At 43.2% G+C, this 19,606-nt stretch overlaps 1 protein-coding gene and 1 pseudogene across 3 annotated transcripts in view; one reads left to right on the forward strand and one right to left on the reverse strand.

Annotated features, from left to right (window-relative positions):
• The window catches only part of Specc1 (sperm antigen with calponin homology and coiled-coil domains 1), a 261,968-nt gene extending 255,236 nt beyond the window's left edge, over window positions 1-6,732 (reverse strand). For all 3 annotated transcript variants that reach the window (XM_034506720.2, XM_034506719.2, XM_034506724.2), the window contains exon 1: window positions 6,594-6,732. The gene's annotated coding sequence lies outside the window, so the exon portion shown is untranslated. The remainder of the gene's footprint in view (window positions 1-6,593) is intronic.
• A 4,345-nt stretch (window positions 6,733-11,077) lies between these two features.
• On the forward strand, window positions 11,078-11,496 carry LOC117710297 (U1 small nuclear ribonucleoprotein C-like; annotated as a pseudogene).
• Window positions 11,497-19,606: the final 8,110 nt, after the last annotated feature.

The raw sequence follows: 19,606 nt of genomic DNA on the forward strand, positions 1-19,606 counted from the left end.
GGGACTAAGGTTCACCTCCAGCTCCCACATGGTAACTCACAACTATCTGTAACTGCAGTTTCATGGAGGCCAACACCTGCTTCTGACCTCCATGGGTACCAAGTGTGTATGTCATACATTCAGGCACACAGACATACGTGCAGGCAAAACACACATGCATAAAATAATTTTTAAAACTTGAGGGCTGGCAATAATATGGCCTAATGGGTGAAAGTACTTACCATTAAGCCTGACCACCTGAGTTTGATCCTAAGGACATAAATGGTAGGAGAGAGCTGACTTCCACAGTTCTTCTCTGACCTTCCTACACACAGTCACCAAAATAAATAAAATGTTACAGTTTTTTTTTTTGTTTTTTTTTTTTTTTTTTTGAAGAATGAAAATAAAGAATCTGGTTGGCTCAGTTAGGGCTGTCTGACATACCACTACCAATGAAAATGCCATACTGTGCAAATTAATTATTATTTAGTAAATCCTGATCCTGGGAAAGACACAAGCATGCTCGTCTGTGTTTCTGACATCATGTGCATACCACAGCTCTGTTGAACACCGACAGCATCATACGGGAAGCATAAATGGTGTGAGAGGCCTTGCTTAGTGTGATGGGAGATAAAGATGGTGGGAAGGGGTCCTGCCTATTCACACCAAGGAAATTCTACTCCTAGATTCATTCACGGGCAACAGAAATGCATGTATTCATCCAACAAAAGGCAAGTGCTAGAACGTTTATAGCAGCACTGTCGGCAACAGTCTAAAACTACAAACCACCCACATCAGTCATAGCAGAATGGCTATTCATTGTATGGATGTACACACATGTGTAGTAGGCCTTCATTCCCTATGTGCAATGTGCTCACCTCCCTGCCATATTAGAACAGAGAATAACAGCCTGGTAGCCATGACAACACCTGAGCAAAACAGTGCTGGGATAGCCAGGTCTGCGGTGACAGTAATGGAGATCTTGACATTCGGTTTGGATGAAGAAAGGGAAGGTCATGGGTCTTCACTGGGGAGTCCATCTATTAACTCTTTCCTGCCCTCCTCCAGATGCAGTGATTCTGACATAGAAGGTAAGTTGAAAGTGGGGATCCATTAAACACCATCCATGAAGACACCATCCATAATGGAGTGGAGCTTAGTGTGGTCCAGCTGTTTGGGGTTACCTACACTCCAGTAAGTAACCCCTCACTATAAGTTGGCCCAATAAACCCACTGGTTCCTCAAGGTGGACACTGGTGGAATCGTGCTTTGGTTCATCACTGGTGCCCTATCTAGGGTGAACAGATGTCTCTCTAGGAAAATCAATGCAACAACACGACAGGAACAGACCTACCTCATCCTGCCCAGAGAGCATGGCAGAATTCCACAAATGTAGGGCTGGTGAGAAGCACAGAAGGGCACAGGCTGTGTGCTCCCATTAGCACAAAGCAGGAAAGCAGACAAAACTCAATTTCTGTATTCAAAACAGATACAATCCTGTAATCAAAACAGTGGCTATCCTTCATGGTGAGCTGCACTAAGGGAGCCATGAGAGGAGAACAAGCCCTGTGGTAAAGGCTGCCAACAGCTGAGGCCTGAATGTACAGGATGCTGGGTAAGGCATCGCCCCTTCCCCAGTCATTGCCAGGGGATCTCAAGCAAGACTTCACCTTGTTTGTGTGAAGACATCCTGCCTTCCTGCGTCCCTATGGACGAGACCTTAACCTTATCAACTGTAACCCTGTCAGGTGTTTCTCAGGAATCACGTGGTGACAGGGCAGTAACTTCAAACCCACCCAAATCCTAGGCATGCCATAGAAACACTGATCTGGGCGCTCTCCTTCCTAAAGCCACACCCACACATGGGCGTGTCTTACATGTCTCTATTTCTCAAGCCTAAGCCTATCTTAAAATATCCAAATTGGTCCTGAAATTATTTTTCAGTATCAGAGTCATGAATGTTGATTTGAACTTGAGTCAAGGTCCCTAAAACTCTACAAGTCTTTGGGCTACTGAGTAGGTAGTTGTGCCACCTTTACCTCAAAACACTGGTGGAATGAAGAAGATTCTAGCGCATAGGAAAAGTTGTTTCTTATGTTAAGGGCTGGTTCTGGTTATTAAAATTCATTGAACTACACATTTATAGTTTGCATACCTTTATGCTTGCATTGTAATGAGCAGTTGACACAAAATGTATGGGTCTCTAACCATATATACAGTTGAAGAATATATTTAACTTTCAAGTCTCGTGTCAGATAAAAAAAAAAATGGAATAAAAATCCAATCCAGCTAGGCATAGTGGTGCATGTACTTTAATCCAAGTATTTATGATGGATCTCTGTGAATTCTATGACATAAAAAGACGTGTCCCAAAACAAAACAAACAAACAAGATAACCTCAAGCAAAAAGCAAGCAGAAAAAGGAAGGTGTGGAGACTAGAAATAAATAAGAATAAGCAACAAAACAAAATAAGCAAGCCACAAAATAGAAAAAGTAAATATTGGTGGGTTAAAGCAGAGGTCAGCGAGACGGCTCTAAAGGCACCTGCTGCTAAGCCTGTTGAATACCTGAGTTACATCCCTAGGACCTACAGGGTAGAAGCAGGCAACTGAGTCTGACTAGCTGTTCTATCATTCACACACACACACACACACACACACCAGTGGTTCTCAACCTTCCGCAAATGCTGTGACCTTTTAATACAGTTTTTTTTTTTTTAAATACAGTGACCCTTTAATACAGTTTCCCATGCTGTGGTGACCCCAATTATAAAATTATCTCACTGCTACTTCACAACTCTAACTTTGCTACTGTTATGAATTATACTATAAATACACATACTCACAAGAAATAAATAAAATGTAAGGCAAAAGCTGCCTACTTTAAAAACAAAAATCTGTATCTGTCAAGATGGCTGTATCACGAGAGAGGAGGCTAACGGGAATGTAAAAGGAACAAGCTTTATGGATGACAGCATGGCAGATTCCCAAAAGCTTAAAAAAAACCAAACAAGTTAGTTTATAAGCTAGTAATTCCAACTTCTATGTATACTCATGTCTCAAAGGAATCTAAAACAGATTATTGAAGAGATATGTGTGCACAATGGTCATGTACAGTAAGTAAACTGTGAGAGCAACATGTGTCCACAGACAAAGACGAGGACAACAGGTAAGCACAGCGTGACCCACACAGAGGATGGAACATTATTCAGACTTCAGAAGAAGGGAACTGGGACAGACACACAGTACAAAATGGAATCATTAGAAAACCATGCTAAATAAATAAATGTTCCTAAAGAAAATAACCCTGTGTCTAAAAAACCAGATATCATATAAAATACCACATGAAGTACCTAAAACCCAGTCCCAGAGATACAGTAACAGCTGTGGGGGCCAAGGGAGGGGTAATGTGCACCCAGTTTCCATTCTCAAGATGGGTGGTGGCTCTAGAGATTGGTTGGGAAGCAATGTTAATAAACACTAGCAAAGCAGCTGACTTTCAAAGATAGTACTGAATATAGCCTAGCCTGGTGGTCCATGCTTTTAATCCCAGAACTCAGGAGGCAGAGGCAGGCAAATCTCAAAAAGCACCCTGGTTTACAAAGCAAGGTCCAGGACAGCCAGGGCTACACAGAGAAATCCTGTCTTAAAAACCAAAAGAAAAAAAAGTGCCCAATATATTAAAGGTCACAAAACTCCCAGTTCATTACACTATAAAATAATATCTTTTTACCTCTACTTTCCTTTCAGTAATATGGCAGGCTAGATCCTCAAATCTCCCAGCTACAAAAATGTACACACACACACACACACACACCTCTGAAATTAGTTGAAAAAAGAAACATGGGGAAAACCAAATCCAAAAATGGAGACAAAATAAAGGTATTTTCATATATTATCAACAGTTTATTATGACTGAATGAGATTTTTAAAAGTGTACTTGGAGGAGAGGAAAAATGCTCCCAGTGTGTGACAGAACACAGGAGGAAAATGACAGACAGGTAGGTAGGTCAATTTGTGGACTGTGATGACCAACATCTTACAAGACCACAGCAACAGTGCCTAACCCAGGAGTTAAAGTAAAAACACAGCTCAGGCCACAGGGCAAAACTGGACATCTTGGAGCTGCTTAGTGCAAGGGCCAAACAATTAAATAAAGGATTCACGCTTTCAATTCAAAAGGACCCAAATGTGAACACAATAAATTCAAATAAGTAGAATCAAAATTTAATAACAGAAGTTAGTAACATAGGAAGATACCAATCAATAGCATTAATTGATACATCCAAAAACTGATTCTTTAGAAGGATCCAGGAAAGAAGCAATTGTAAGTAAACCTGACCAATAATTAAAAAAAAAAAAAGTGGGTTTGGTTAAAGTACACTATACACATGTAAGAAAATATTATATACATGTAAGCCATTATTTTTTACAATTAATACATACTAGTAAGAGGAAGAAAAAGAGAAGCCATGAAGCTTCAGTATTAATAAAAATAACTCATCATGAATGCATAAGTTTATCTTCTGAAAGAGAGTAAGTACCATAGGCTAACACAGTCTGGTTATCAATAACGCTAATGATTTCCTGAGACGATAGTGGGTATTAAACTGACTGGAGCAATAGACCAGCTGAGAACAATCCGTGGCCATGGCACAAGTGGAAAGGTTGTTGAGGGCTGCTATCAGCTTTCTAAACCAAGCCAGCAGCAGCCTGGGCAGTCTGTAGGCAATTTCTGCCAGACTTCAAGGAACAGATCATTCTTCTGTCCAAAGCACAGAAAATGATAGGAAGTTCCCAGCAAGATCACTGTGAACAGCACAAGCCTAATTACAGGGAGGAGGAAACCTTCATTGCAAAGCCACTTACCAACCCTAAAGAAAATGTTAGTGTTTGGATCCACCAAACAAGCCAAACATGCATTTTAGGTGAAATTTTGTTCTTGGGGTTGGGACTGGGTTTTTCTGTTTGTCTTCAGTTGTTGTTGTCTTGTTGTTACTGATTGAGACAGGGGTCTTGCCATGTAGCACAGGCTAGCCCCAAACTCATCCTCTTGTCTCAGCCTGGAGTGCTAGAATTACAGTCAGAGCCACCATACATAGCTCCAAAAAAGTTCATTTTCACGTATTACAGGATTTTAGTGAAATAATAATGTGCTGGAGATTTTAAAGACGGAAACCTACATGGTCCTATTGATGCGTGTGATACAAAGGCATGGGGGAGGGGAACCCAGCCTTCCATGACTATTAAACTCTAAGAAATCAGATATGAATAGAAATACATTTAACACAACTAGAGTCCAGTTACAGAAAAGACAGGAGAACATTTCCCTAAAACCAAACAAACAAAAATGTCCTATGGTGCTTCTTAACAAACAACGAAGTTACCTACCTAGCACATCCACAAATCAGCTTACAAACTGATGCGGGCTTCGGAAGGGGTCACGAACTTGGCTCTAAAAATGCTTTCTTTGGCCAAGCGTGGTGGCTCACTCCTGAACTTCCCAATGCTCAGAGGGTGGAAGAAGGAGGGTCCGGCCTGTGCCACATAGCACTTCCAGGCCAGCTAGAACTGCCTAGGGAGAAACTATCTCTAAAACACAAACAAAATGACTGCAGGTGTGGTGGCTCATCACAGATAGTTAGCAAGACCCTGACTCAAAACAATCAATAAGCAAACCTGATGGCTTGGAGTTAATCATGCAAAGCTATTTTCCTTAGGGTATTAGGATTGACAACCCTCGGTCCCCACCCTTTAACTCTGTTTTAAACGTTGAAATAACACCGTGTTTGAAACTGGATAACCAAATCTTATGAAACCAAAAACTGATCAGAAGGGTTCGGTCGTGACTTCACTCAAAAACACTTTATCTCTCGCCTCCAGCCACCGCAGTTACTAATGGATACCCATGTCAACCAGTTCGACATAATTCATCCGATAGAGGGCAAGGAAGAGCACCTTCAATGGGATTTTTTTTCCCCCAAAGCGTATACTGCTTCTTATATAAACTTGCGTGCTGGCGTATGGAGCTCCCACAAAATCAAACTAAGATACTCAGAATCAAACTTGTTTAGAAAAAAAAAAAACCGCACATAAAACTAATTTTGTTCTAAGGGCATTAAGGAAAAGAGACTGGCACTGTTGCGCTCACGCTAGCCTGCGCAGCGCGGGGACACGCACCAGCATCCACTCAGTTCCCCGCGCTCCTAAGCGTCCTGGAAACCCTCAGCCCCAGCCCTAGGAGATCATCTGGGCAGGACAGGGACGCAGCGGCTCCGTGAACAAACACTCAGGGGCACTGGAGTCCCGCCGAAGCGCACGCACCTGTCCCGGGGGCTGGGGTTCCCCAGGGCCACAGCCAGCTGAGCCACCTGGCCCCAGTGCCAGGTTGCTGCGCCAAACCCGCGGCCGGAGGGGAGGGCCGGCCACCTGCTGTCCCCACCTGCAGCGCTGTCCATGCGCTGCCCGCCGCCTGGGTACCCAGGACCGCAGCGCGTCTTTCCAGAAGGGCACCCCACGTCATTGAGCCAGGACTCCTGCACCCGCGTCTTGTCCGCCAGGCCTGAGACAAGACAGCTGAGAAACAGGAAAGAGCAGCCTGTACCCCAACTCACCTGCGGTGGTTCTCTCGCACAGGACTCCCGCGCTGCCGCAGCCCGCAGCTACCCCGGCTTTCCGAGCTCACGGATGATCTGGGGAAGGTCCTAGAGATCCCGCCGGCGCCGTCCCGCTAGCTACGTCCAGGGGGCGCCCGCGTGCCAGTGCGGTCCTTTCTGGGAAATGTAGTCCATGAGCCTCCTTTCTCATCTAGTGGTTTCTTTCCGGAGGTTTTCCCTGTGTTCTCACCGGTTTAACCTCCGTTGATGGGCAGTCGATGATAGAGCATCTCACTGGGGGACAAAGAGAGTCCTTCTTGGCACTTTAGACTATTGTTCTATTTTGGGGGAGGGAGAAGAAGGGGTTGTCGACATAGGGTTTCTCCATGTAGTCCTGGCTGCCCTGTCCTGGAAATCACTTTATAGACCAGGCTAGCCTAGAATTCAGAGAGATCTACCTGCTTCTGCCTACCGAATGCTGGAATAAAAGGCCCACCATCACCACCCTCCCTCTCCCTCTCTCTCTCCCTTTCCTTTTATCCCCATCCCCATCCCTATCCCCTCCCCCTCCCCTTCTTCTTCTTCTTCTTCTTCTTCTTCTTCTTCTTCTTCTTCTTCTTCTTCTTCTTCTTCTTCTTCTTCTTCTTCTTCTCTCTCTTCTCTCTTCTCTCTTCTTCTCTCTTCTCTCTTCTCTCTTCTCTCTCTCTTCTCTCTCTCTCTCTCTCTCTCTCTCTCTCTCTCTCTCTCTCTCTCTCTCTGTTTCGCGGTGTAGCCCTAGCTGTTCTGTAACTCCCTCTGCAGACCAAGCTGGCCTCCAGCTCACACAGAGATCCTCCTGCCTCTGCCTCTCAAGTGCTGGGATTAAAGGCAAGGGTCACCAACGCCTGACCTTCCTTCCTCACTATTCCATGAGTGTCCTGGTGTACAAGCTATGTGCTTGGTGACTTTCCCCGAAGATCGGAGGACACATCTTAGGTCAAGGGTATTCAAGTAGCAGAGCCCCCCTGCTGGAATCTCCAAATAAGCTCTTAAGCCATTGTTCTTAAAGTGAGGATTTCAGACCAATGCTCTCAATATTGTGTGGGAGCTTGAAGTGCAAGAGTCCACATCCTACAGAGAGTGTTAGGTCTTGGTTTGGGTCACTTTTGTGGGGCTGGGGATGAAAACCAGAGCCTCATACATGCTAAATGAGTGTTTTCCATGGAACTACACACACAGCACTATTTGGTTTTACCGTATTCAAAAAAGAGAAACACCCTCTGTAAAGGTGGGATCCAGCAATTTGTACTTTTACATATAAATTCTTGACATGATTTCTAAATAGATTCAAGTTTGAGAACTTGACTAGGTTTCCCTTGTTCCCCTCAAATAACTCCATGACTCATATGACATTGGTTATCTACACACACACACACACTCCTGTGAATACACTGCAGGGACCACTTATGTTCCAGCTTAGATCTCCCCCTCACTTTAACCCTCCTCTCCCAGCTTCTTCAGGACACCTCTGAGGCCCTGGAATTGAACAAGGTCAAGACCATGTTCAGGGTTGTCCTTTCTCTCAACCTGGTTCTCCCTCCCCTGGGGGTGGACGTTTTGTCCAGGGACTAAAGAACATGTTCTATATTTATTAACATAAAAGTCATCTACAACTGTTAAATATGCATGGACAGAATGACAGGATCATGAGTCATGCTTGAGGTAGTGAGAATGAAACACAGCCAGTTCTTTTCAGATAGGGTGGGGAGGGGAAGAGAAGCCCTGGTAAAGAGGTGGAAAGACTGAGGGAGAAGGCTTCGTGTGTGTGTGTGTGTGTGTGTGTGTGTGTGTGTGTGTGTGTGTGTGTATGTGTGTGTGTATGTGTGTGTGTGTCGGGCTGGCCTTTGTTGGTGTTTTGCTTTGTTTTCATGATGGGAGAAACTTCAGCATGTTAAAATATTTATGGAAAGAATACCACTGAAGGGCAGTCAGTAAAAGTTAACTCTGCACGCGTGCTCAGCAGACTGTGCATATAGAAGAGAAAGGAGAGGAATCCTGGCCAGGATAGAAGCAGCCCCCACCGCACCCCACCCCATGCTGCAAGATGAGCGAGCAGAAAAGAAAGGGAATGAAGATTTCCTTTAGTAGAGGGAAGAAAGTCAAAGGGATTTTTTTCTCTGGGAAAGAAGAGAGGATGTGATTCATGAGAATGAGCAGGAGTCTCTCTTTCTCTCTCTCTCTCTCTCTCTCTCTCTCTGTGTGTGTGTGTGTGTGTGTGTGTGCCCGCGCACGCGCTCCAGCGTGCACATAGAAACATGTGTGCATGTGTGTGTGCTGCTGTAGAAAAAAAAAAAAAGAAAATCAACAAATCACCCCAGAATGATAACATGGAGTGTTGACGGTTGCCAGGTCAGGCAGTGAGAATGGTGGATGCTTTGGACTGGATGACTGTGTCCCTGTCCAGATGTTGCAACACAATCCCCAGCGATGTTCAGTGTTTCCAAGTGGACCCTTTAGTGGGTAATGAGGCAGAGACTTCAGGAAATGGATTAATGCCCTCAAAAAGTGAGTTCCCTTGTACATCGCCCCGTGTGAGGACGTAGAAAGAAGTTTCTATCAATTAATCAGGAAGTGAACTTCCATCAGACATCAAGCCAGCCTTAACCTTCAACACCTGGAGGCCCATGAGACTCCATCTCCATAATCTAAGCCACCCAGTTGATGGTCCTTTCTTATACAGCGCCCAGATACACAGTGAAATGGGTGGTAAGCATGGCTGTCCTAGAACTTGCTACTGAGAACAGACTGTCCTCAAGCCCTTGAATTCACAGAGACAGGTCTACCTCTACCTCTTGAGTACTGGGGTCAAAGGCAATGCACCACCATGCCCAACACACACAAAATGTTTTAAAAGAACGTAAAATAAACAGGAAAGAGAGAGTGTGGTAATGTTGATGCCTCAAAGAAGCAGAACTTTGACAAGAGTATGGGAGAGGCATGGCTAGCCTTTGAGAAGCTGTGAGCTCAGACATTACTGGTTGCACATGAAGAACTGAAGCTTGGATGGATTTTGCGAGGTTTGCACCTGAAGAAACTAAAGGAAAGTTAAAAGGTTGACAAAGGTCAGTTTACTTGGCTTTATGCAAATGCACTTGAAAACTGGGAAGAAAAAAATAACTTGGAGGGTTGCTTGTTCTATGTGTTTGCATATGTGTGTATGCATGATTATGTGTGATGTGCACATATGTGTGCAGGTATACATTTGTGTGTATGCATGCACGCAATTTTGAAGGCCAGAGGACCTCAGGTGTTGTTTCTCAGGTGTCATCCATCTGTCTTCTGACAGGTCTCTCACTGGCCTGACACTTGGCAAGTAGGCCGGGCCGGTTGGCAGCAAGCCTCAAGGTTCAGCCTGTCTCTCCCTTCCCAGTACTGGACTCATAGGTGCCACTTCCCCTGACTGTTTTCTCATGGGTCCTGGGGATGAAGCTCAGGTCTGTGCCAGGAAGTCAAAAACTTTTTAAATTGAGCTAGTTCCCCGGCCCTGTCTGTATGCTTTGTTTGAAAGAAAACATGATTTCAAAATTAGTTCTTGGAGTTTTGTCTTGGGGTTTTTGGTTTTGCTTTGTTTATCTATTTATATTTGTGGTGTGTACATGTGTAGGGGTGCACGCAGTGCACATGCATGTGGAGGTAAGAAAACATCTTCCTGGAGTCAGTTCTCTCCCTCCACCATGTGGCTGTCTGGGATGAAACAGGTTGTCAGGCTTGGTAGCAAGCACATTTAAGCACAGTAAGCTATCTTGCAAGCCCTTGTTTTGGTTTATTTTGGTTTGGATTGGTTTGCATTTTGTTTTTTAACAGGTTCTCACTCTGTAGCTTTGACTGGGCTGGAGCTCTCCATGTACATGGGGCTAACCTCGAACTCAGAGACCCACCTGCCTTTGCCTCTTAAGTACTTTGAGAAAAGGTGTACACCACAAGGCTCATCCTAGGAGAGTCTTTAAAATGCGCACACACACACACACACACACACCATACACATACACAATTACACACACACTTTAAACAAGAGTGGCACATACCTGTTCTAATATGAAAGAAGAACAAAAGCCACCTGGGTTTTTTGTTTGTTTGTTCTGTTTTGTTCTTTTTTTTTTTTTTTTTTTTTTTTTTTTTTTTTTTTTTTTTTTTTACAGAGCATAACATTAATTCTAAAACCAAGCACCATTAAACATTAAACGGGAAAAGTCAAGCTCAATCTACTTTTGAACACCACCAGCAAACTGAACCGAGCAGAAGATTTTTGAAAGGGTCTATAGCATAGGCCAGTTTATCTTAGAGATGAATTGGATTTTTTTTTTTTTTTGTTAGGAATTAGTTGTAGTTGAGACTCACTATTTCAGCATCAGAAAATGTCTTGTCCGATGCAGGTAGCCAATGTCCTGTGAGCATCATACTTAAGTTTTAGTATGACTACTGTGACTGTGATACGCATCTTACCCACGATACTCCGTCTGTGAGGAAGACACACTGCAGTGGTCGGAAACACAAAGAGAACGTGAACGACTATTACCAGAAATGGATGGAAGAGCAGGCCCGGAGCCTGACTGACAAAACAACCGCTGCATTTCAACAAGGAAAGATCCCTCCGGCTCTGTTCTCTGCTCCTCTGCCTGCAGGGGCCATGATCCCACCTCCCCCGAGTCTCCCGGGTTCTCCTCGGCCTGGCATGATGCCTGAACCCCACATGTGAGGCCCTGCCATGACACCAATGATGGGCCCCCCTCCTCCTGGGATGATGCCTGTGGGACCAGCTCCTGGGATGTGACCACCCGTGGGAGGCCACATGCCCATGATGTCCAGGCCTCCAATGATGAGACCTCCTGCCCGCCCTATGATGGTGCCCACTCGGCCTGGCACGACCCGGCCAGACAGATAAGAGCAGAAGTGCTCTTCTCGTTTTGTATTTCTTGTTCTGTTCTGCCAGGAGATCTTGGTGCTGAGCCCGAGTGTTTACTAGATGCATGGCAAGCAACTTCCTTCCTAACAGAGAGAATACTTTAGGAGGGAGAAGTGATACAAAAGGGGCCGTTTTCACCTACATTGTGAAACATGAAAATAAAATGGTCAGCTGTTTTAGTTAAAAAAAAGAAAAAGAAAATGTCTTGTCTTGGAGTGTGCACATACAGCAAAAGGCCAGAGTCCTGGGAACTGTGGAGAGTGTTTTAGTCTTCAGGAAGGAGTGTGTGTGTGTGTGTGTGTGTGTGTGTGTGTGTGTATACATGTACTTGGGGTGAAGCCAAGAGCTATACAAGTTAGGCAGGTGCTCCCCATTGGGCTTTATCCCAAGAACTGGATTTTTTTTTTTTTTTTTGAGATACTTCCTCACTATGTAGCTAAACTGACTTCAAACTACTAATCCTCCTGCATCCGCTTCCTGAATACTGGAATTTCAGATGAGCACCACCGTATCTAACTAGGTCTTCATCTGTGGTTTATTATTTATTTATTTATTTGTTGTTTATTTATTGGGTTGTCTAATTTTAGTTTATTTATTTGTTGACTAAGTCTTATGTGTAGCCTTGAATGGCCTAGACCTTATTATTGAGACCAGACTGACCTCAAACTTGTAGAGATCCTCCTGCCTCTGCCTCCTGAATGCTAGGATTTCAGGCATGTATTGCCATGCCCAGCCTCAATCTTCATTTTTCATTCTCGCTTTTAACCACTGTCCTACACTGAATTACACTGTTCAGGGCCCTGCAAGCATCACGGCCAACAGAAAAAGGACCTGTGAGAAGTGAAGAATAGAACTTGGGTCAGCACCACCTCAGCAGGTACTGGGTCAAAACTTCCAGAGTCTGATCTCACAGTTTATTTTCCACACACATTTAAGCACAGTAAAGCCTTTGGGGGAAAGTCTCCATGTGACAGTTATCGCAATAAAGCTTCAGGGATTGCTGTACCTAAACTCCCTTCCAAATTAGCAAAGCACCTGTGACCTTCACATTAAGAATACACTCTATTGACTGATAAATAGTACTCAGGTCAAAGACCTAGAAAGAAAGAGGCCTCAGAGTGGGCACAGAACACACCCGGACACCAAGTTCTCGGCACAAAGGAGATTCTATTACCCACGAGGGACAAGTACAGTAGGGACAAGCTGGTGCCTCTGAATGGGGCAAAAACAGCAGCAGATGTCTCTGCAGGAATGGTTTTTAAGGAGAAAGAGGGAGCCTGTGCTAAGATGAGTTGGTAAGTCTTGACTGGGCATAATATAATAGCCAGTGTGGCCAAATAATGAATTTTGACTGCTGGACCTTGACGTTTTCATCAGGCATAAGAAAGTGGCCAAATGAGGGGCTAGACCTTGGGGGCTAGCTTTAGGAATGTAATCTAATGATTTAACAAGAGATGGGGGAAGGAAGAGGACAAACCTGCCAGTTCCATGTTTGCTGTGCTGGGACCTGCCGGGGCCTTTAATAAGCATGCAGATAAGTTCTATTGATGAAGAACACACGGGACCTCTCTCATAAGGATGGGCTTTAGTCACTGAAAGGCAACACTGAGAACTGGGGCCTAGACAATGCTCAGGATTTTGACGGATTCAGATGAAGGCTGGCTCCATAGAGTAGCAGAAGATCACCAGGTTGTTAGACAACATTGACTCTAGCCTTCCTTCCGGGTGAGCAGGCATCATTTCCTTCTCTTGAAGAAAATAGGCCCGTATGTTTAATAAGTCTGCTTCCTCCACGATCTCTTTAAGGGCCCCTGCCAGGCCCTTCTGGTCTTACCTACACTCCCCTGCAAAATAACTTATTAGTTGCTTCCCTCCCCCCCCCCCCCCCAAGACAGGGTTTCCACTGCCCGGCTATTAGCTGCATTCTTAAGGTCTTCCGCGTCCTTAGTTATATTTTGAACATCTGATGTCACCTTTGTGCGCCCCCACCCGTTCCCCCGGAGTTCTGCTTTGTAAATCACCACGCTGCTGCTTCACCTATCTGCACTCTTGTATTCTGGCAGACTGCCCTTTATCATTATGTGCTGATTTCGCATAATGCGTAACGCATGCAGCCTTTCCACTTCTTGGATTTAGTCTTGTCTTTTCTCAGACAAGCCTGCTGAGCTTTGCAGTGACCGAACCTCAGCGTTTACCTCCTCTCTTCCGTTGCTATGTTCCTGGTTGGTTTGACTGACGGTTTCCGTCCAGTAATTTCTTTACGATGTGTTCAAAAGAAAATTCCTTTTTGCTTTGTTTCTTGTGGTGTAGTTCAGTGAGCATCACAGGCCTTGGTGAAACATTTTGTATGGGTGACGTATCCCCATACAAAGCAAAGGATCTGGGCAGTCACGTCTAGTCTCCCCCCACCCTCAGCCACCCCCCTCCCCCGTCCCACACCTCCAACTCAAGATAAGCAGCAATAAAAGCGCTACCAGGGCCAGGTGATGGTGGCGCACTCATTTGATCCAGCAGAGATAGGCGAATCTCTGAGTTCGAGGCCAGCCTGGTTTACAGAGTAAGTTCCGAGAGAGCCAGGACTACGCAGAGAAACCCTGTCTCACAAACAAAACAAACAAAAGCACTACTTGGGCAGCAAGATGGCTCAACAGTAAAAGCATGCAGACACACAACAACAACAACAACAGTAGCAGTAACAACAATAATAACAATAATAATGTTTAAAGGCACTCCAGGATTGAGGCACTCCCCTGTCGAGGCTAGAGACAAAGACCGTGTCCGAATTGTTGCAAGCATGCTGTATGTCCTACTCTTCTAATGACTGTAGCAGAGAGACCAATCCTCTCTTCATACTTTAGGGGCTCTAAGTTGTGACATCTGCTTTGTCAAAGGGCTGTGCCACCCGAGGTTTGGAATGACCGATGCACAAGCAAAGCAAGTTCCAGACAGTGACTCATGTTGCTAGAGCGCCCTCTTGTGGCAGTGGCAGGGACCTGGCCGGCTTGCTTACCTGAAAGGCCCTCTGGGAAGCTCCTTTGCTTTGGCCTGTTTGATGAGCCTGTTCCAAGTACCTAAGATAAATCAACTAATAAAGAAAAAAAAATTGATTTTCGCTCACTGCTTTGAGGGTTTCTGTCCATTGGCCTCCATGCCCGGGTCTGATTGAAAAAACAGAGTGCTCACCTAATATCCAGAAAGCAAAAGAAAAAAGGAACAGGCTGGTATACAATGTCCCCTTCAACAGGCATGTCCTCAATGACCTGAATACTTTCCATAGTCTCCACCCCTCAAAGGTTCCAGAACCTTCCAAGTGGGAGGCTGGGGACCTTCCAGTGCCAAGCGGAGGACCAAGCAAGTAACACATGTACCCAAAGACATTATAGATTAAATACCATTTTTGAACCCTCACAAATGGCTCTCATGTCATGCAGATAAATTTTTATACTTAAGAGTACCAGAATGCCGGGCAGTGGTGGCGCACGCCTTTAATCCCAGCACTTGGGAGGCAGAGGCAGGCAGGCGGATTTCTGAGTTCGAGACCAGCCTGGTCTACCGAGTGAGTTCCAGGACAGCCAAGGCTACACAGAGAAACCCTGTCTCAGAAAAACAAAAACAAAACAAAAAAACAAGAGTACCAGAGTTTATAAACTTTTTTGTATTTATTTATTATTAAATTTATAGTTTTATTATTTATAACAACCAAAACCACTCGGTAAGTGCCCTGGGACCTGGGACTCTTATGCACCATAGAAATTTAAAGCCTTCTCTAACCAGTGTTAAATTGCTTAATTCTTGTATAACACAGGTGTCTTGGTTAGTTTTGTGTCAGTTTGGCATGAGCTAGAGTCATGTTAGAAGAGAGATTCTCAGTTGAGATTAGGCAAGTCTGTGGGGCATTTTCTTGATTAACCATTGATGTGACCATATATATACATATATGGATCACTGAAGACCACATTAAGATCTCTGTCCACATTAAGAACTTCTGTCTACATGGAAATGAACTAAAACCTCATAATAGTAATATAATGGTAATGAAATTCAATTAAAAATAAAACTTAAATCAAAGATGGCTCAAAATTTACCTATATGCAAAACATATATATGCAATATGTTATGCAATGTGTTATATAACATATTATGCAATGTTTATTATATAATATAGATATTCATATACATATAGATCTACATATCTATATTACATAAATACACTCTCATTGTCATTAGTTTTTAAAAGGACCAGGAAGCTGGATACACTGGCATATACCTGTACTCCTAACACTCTAGAGAGGCTCAGGCAGGAGGATTGTCATGAGTCAAAGACCAGCCTGGTCTACAGTGAAAGACTCTGTCTCAAAGCACAAACAAATGCAACAACAAAAATAACAAAGAGACCAAACAACTAGACCTCCTCCCCCATTCCCCATCCCACCCTCCCAAAACACAAGCCCAGCAGGTCAGAATTGGAGTTAGGACTTTGCTGCCACCTAGGGGACACATCTAGTAGTGATCCATTGTAAAATTCTGAATTCCCCATGGCTAGAGGCTTTTAATTAAATGAAGAATTCCTTGGAGTTTTGAACAAGAACTTTTATATTTCTTTTCTGATGAAAACTAATAGCATTCCAGGCCATGGGCACATTTTAAGAAGTGACTAAATACTGACTATCCCTGAGACGTCATGTCCCAGAATCTGAGAGCATTGAAGACCACACTGGTGTTTAGTCCTCCGGTGTTGCTGATAAATTTCCAACCCAAACAGGACCGGTCAATGAAAATACAACTCAGTAATTATGAATATATTCTGCAAGCCTAGATTTGGCAGATTCACCACTTCACTACTCTGTTCCTCAGCTATGAGACCCTTATAACTTGAGAGTTTTCTAGACCCTGCGTGTGTCCTTCCACCTCCTGCTTCCCCATAGTCGTCCTCCTCCACCGTCTTCCTCCTCGGTCGTCCTCCCTCTCTGCTCTCTTCCCACCAACCTTTATTTCTCCACCTCCCCTTCTTTTACAAACTAAGATGGGCAGAAGGTTCACTAGAATTCGCCTGTGTAGTGACTCACTCCTCCTCTGCAGCCCTTCACTGGAAAGAGGAACTAGCATCAAAATACAAGGCCAGGGCTATCCACGACACCCAGGGGAGACCTTCTGTTAATATGGGATTAACTAGAACTTCAGAGAACAAACGCAATTTAAATTTTTATCTTATAAACTTTACTGTTTAAAAAGATCACCAAATAGGGCCAGGTAGATAGATCTCTATGAGTTCCAGGCCAACCAAGGCTGCATAATGAGACTCCATCTCAAACAAAACAAAACCCACTACACTAAAACGAATAAATAAAAATATCACAGATGCCAATTCTATACAATAAAAATATAAAAATTTAAATTGCGTTTGTTCTCTGAAGTTCTAGTTAATCCCATATTAACAGAAGGTCTCTCCTGGGGACTAAACACCAGTGTGCTCTCAGAGCTCTCAGATTCTTGGACATGATGTTTCTGGGAGAGTCAGTATTTAATCACTTCTTAAAATTCACCAATGGCCTGGAATGTTTTTTAATGACTGTATACATAGCTTCTACCTAGCTAGGACTGGCGTTCAGAGCAGCACTGTGTCCATCATCTGCGTTCAGTCCTCCTCATCCCTTTCTTGTTCTCTTTCTTCATGTTATAAACACCCAGATGGATGTTTGTTTACACAAGTTATATTGTAACATATGTAACAACATATATAGGCTAGAGTCAACATATGAGAAAGTACATAAGGTTTATTTCTTTCTAAAATCCTAAGACATCCTAAGTCTACTCATGTCCCTACAGACTTTTTAATGTTATTTTTCTTTACAATTGAGTAATATTCCATCATATATATGATACATATTCACTATCCATTTACCTTTTGATGGGCAACTAGGTTAACTCCTATTTTTTGCTATAGTGAATAAAGCAGCAATAGACACGGGAAAGGGGGAATGCAGACATCTCCATGGTAGGGTGTGGAGCTGCCATGTGGTGTTTTGTTTTGCTTCATTTTGTTTTGTTTTGGTTTTTGAAACAGGATCTTTCTATGTATCCCTGGCTGTCCTAGAACTCACAGAGATCCCCCTGCCTCTGCCTTCTGAGAATTGAGATTAAAAGCATGACACCCAGATGGTGGTTGTATTTTTAATGTTTTGAGATGCTCCAAACTGATTTTCACAATGGCTGCATTAATTTTTTAAAATAGAACACTAAGACAGGAGCTAAGGGCAATATCAATGGATAGACATGAAAAATAAAAGTTTCTGTGCAGGAAGCTGTTACAGGGCACACTCTGCATAGTTAACAGATAGTCCAGAAAATGGCAGAAGATCTGTGTCCCACCAACAGTGCATAAAGGCTCCTGTCTCTCCACATCCTCTCCAACATTTGTAGTCAGATTTATTGACAACAGCCATTTGGACTGGGGTGAGGTATCGTCTCAAAGAAGTTTTAATTTGCATTTCTCTGATGGCTGAGATAGTAGACACTTTTTAAAACAGTTATTAGTCATTTGTATTTTTTAAAGATGTCTATTCGGTTAGTTTACTTGTCTGTCAATTTGCTGGCTTATCTCCTTGGCATTAAATTTCTTGGTATTAAATTCTTTCTAAGTTCTGACATATCCCCTTGTCTGAAGTATAGCTGGCACAGATTTTCTTCCATTCTCTGGGCTATCCGTTAACTCTACTGAGCATGTCCTGTAACAGCTTGCTGCACAGAAACTTTTTCTTTTTCCTGTTTATCCGTTGATATTGCACTTAGCTCCTGTCTTGGTATTCTATTTAAAAAGTTCTTGCCTTCCCCAATATGTTGGTGGGATATCCCTGTCTTTGCTCTTAAGATTTCAGGGTTTCAGGTTTTAAATTGAAGTATTTGATCCATTTTGAAATAATTTTTGTACAAGGTGAAAGACATAAATCTAACTTAATTCTCCTGCAGGCAGAAATCCAGTTTGGGCAAAATAGGCTATCTATTTTATCCAGTGTGTCAAATAGGCTATCTTTTTTTCCAGAGTATGCTTTTGCCTCCTTTGTCAGTGTTAAGTGGGTGTAGCTCTGATGTTTATCTCCAGGTCCTCTATTCTATTCTATTCCATTGGTTTTCCTGTCCATTTTCACACCAGCACCATGTTGTTTTTATCCTTATAGCGCTACAGTATAATTTGAAGTCATGTGTGGCTCTTACCTCCTAGGATTCCTTTGACTAATGGTCCTTTCATGGTCTTGTGTGGTTCCATATGAATTCATGTATTTTTTTTTCTAAACCTATGAAATACAACTTGGGAATTTTGATAGGCATTAATTTAATTCTGTAAGTTAATTTTGGTAGAATAAACATTCTATTCTACCCACAATATTAACTCTGCCTATCCAAGAAATTGAAATATTTTCCCATCATACAGTGTCTTCTATGTTTTCCTTTTTCAATATCTTACAATTTCATTGTAGATATCTTTCACTTCTTTGGTTAGATATGTCCCTAAATATTTGATGGGAGTGACTTATTTGGAATAGAATGTTTTTTCTAATTTCTTTCCTAGAGAGTAGACTAGTAGCCAAAGTGAACTTTTTACACTGGTTTAGTATTTGCCGAGAGTTTTTCAGTGGGCTCTCTACTTTTAAGTAGAGAACGATGTCGCCTGCAAATAAGGACAGTTTGTCTCCATCCCTTCCTATCCTTACACCCCCTATGTCTCTCTTGTCTAACTGCTGTAGCTAAGACTTTGAGCACTACATTGAATAAGAGAGGGGAAGTGGACATCCTCTTATTCCTGTTTTTTTATTATATGTAAGTACACTGTAGCTGTCTTCAGACACCCCATAAGAGGGCATCAGATCTCAATATGGATGGTTGTGAGCCACCATGTGGTTGCTGGGATTTGAACTCATGACCTCCGGAAAAGCAGTCAGTGCTCTTAACCGCTGAGCCATCCCTCCAGCCCCCATTTTTCCCCATACTTATATATGTTTGTATTATATCCTCAATTCTGTCCTTAATTCCTGAAATTCCTTCTTCTGCATGCTCTTGTCTGTTAATCATGGTGTCTGATGTAGTTTTTTCA

This window comes from Arvicanthis niloticus, chromosome 6 (genome assembly GCF_011762505.2).
Source record: "Arvicanthis niloticus isolate mArvNil1 chromosome 6, mArvNil1.pat.X, whole genome shotgun sequence".
Taxonomy (NCBI): Eukaryota; Metazoa; Chordata; class Mammalia; order Rodentia; family Muridae; genus Arvicanthis; species Arvicanthis niloticus.